Raw genomic sequence first — 1643 nt, forward strand, 5'->3', positions numbered from 1 at the left:
AGGGGTCCAGGTAACCGGGTGTGACTTCTGATATGACTTACAAAGATGGGGTCGTGCCTAGACCATATCAAATGTTGCAACTTACAAAGATGTTGTTGTATGTGTGATGTAGGAGAAACATAGGGAGCAGTTTCCAGTGGCAGAAGGATCTGGGATAGGTATACACTGTCAGTATACAGATTGAATGGCTCCTGGGAAAAAACTTGTAGAGCTAGGATACAAGCCATAACCTCGGCCAACTGCACTGATATATTGCCCACAGGAAACTTCGAAAGTGTGTCATAAGAGATTACTACAGCATTACCATGAGGGGATGCGCCCGTGAAGACAGTTTGAGCGCTGGGTATAGGTCTGGTCTTAATTACCCGGGGAAAAATTACCAGGTGATTTTTAAAAAATCCCAACAATGGGTGCTGAGGATAATGATTGTCAAGAGCGGCCACAGTGGAGGTTAAAAATAGCGTCCAATCATCATTATACTGCTGCAGATGTCATAAGGAAGCACGATTCTATCTGGGAGCTTTCCAAACACTTGTATGCTGGTGTGCCTAGCCTTCAAAATAACTGCAAAATCATGTTGTAATAAGGCGCAACAACTCTGGATGGCGACACTGGCAGGTGCACCCATATAATAGGCCCTGTGTGAAAATACTCCCATAGCTGAAAACTGGGATGCTAACACCAGAAATTGCAAAGGTGAATTATAGTCTATTTGTTGCAAATGAGCTTGTTCTATACTTTGAGATAATAACTGCAATGCCCTCTTTGCCTCTGACGTAGGCTTTCTAGGTGAGGTAGGGTCAGCATTTCCTATCAACATATTATATAAAGGCCTAAGTTCTCCTGACTTAATAGCTAGGGAGGGCCGTATCCATTGTATGTCACCCAGAAAACGTTGCCAATCATGTAATGTTCTTAGGTGAGCACTGTCAATATGTAATTTTTGAGGTCTAACGCCTCCATTGTGTATCACATGACCAAGATAATTATATGGGGAGACAATCTGAACCTTTTCAGGTGCAATAATTAGGTCAGAGGCCTCTAAGACTCGTTGCATCTCAGCAAATGCCTCTTGTAGTTCTTTGGTATTTTTAGCGGCTAGCAATATATCATCCATATAATGAATTATATAAAGGTCGGGATATTTTATTCTAATAGGTTCCAATGTAGCTGCAACGTATGCCTGACATATAGTTGGACTATTTGCCATACCTTGAGGTAGAACCACCCAGTGATAACGTAAGGCAGGCTTAGAAAAATTGGTGGCAGGTAGACTAAAGGCAAATCGACAGCAATCGTCAGGATGTAAAGGGATTGTAAAAAAGCAATCTTTTAAATCAATAACTATCAACTGCCAATATTTGGAAATTGCTACTGGAGAAGGCAAACCCTGTTGCAATGGTCCCATGATTTGCATCATAGCATTTACCACTCGAAGATCCTGCAGAAGCCTCCATTTTCCAGATTTTTTCTTTATGATAAAGATAGGGGTATTCCAGGGAGAGGTAGAAGGCACAATATGTCCAGCAAGCAATTGCTCTTGTACTAGAGCATGAGCTGCCCGCAATTTCTCTGTAGTTAGGGGCCACTGCTCAACCCATACAAGTTTATCTGAGTGCCATTTTATAGGTATGGGTGCGGGC

General features: G+C 42.2%; 1 protein-coding gene and 1 long non-coding RNA gene across 2 annotated transcripts in view; one reads left to right on the forward strand and one right to left on the reverse strand.

The window, feature by feature from the left end:
- Unc13c (unc-13 homolog C) overlaps positions 1–1643 on the forward strand; it is a 573981-nt gene that overhangs the window by 100858 nt on the left and 471480 nt on the right. The gene's annotated exons all lie outside the window — the stretch shown is intronic.
- LOC115069744 overlaps positions 1–1643 on the reverse strand; it is a 5508-nt gene that overhangs the window by 1144 nt on the left and 2721 nt on the right. The window lies entirely within an intron of this gene.

The sequence above is a fragment of the Nannospalax galili genome, unplaced genomic scaffold (assembly GCF_000622305.1).
Source record: "Nannospalax galili isolate Female #2095 unplaced genomic scaffold, S.galili_v1.0 scaffold213, whole genome shotgun sequence".
Lineage (NCBI taxonomy): Eukaryota > Metazoa > Chordata > Mammalia > Rodentia > Spalacidae > Nannospalax > Nannospalax galili.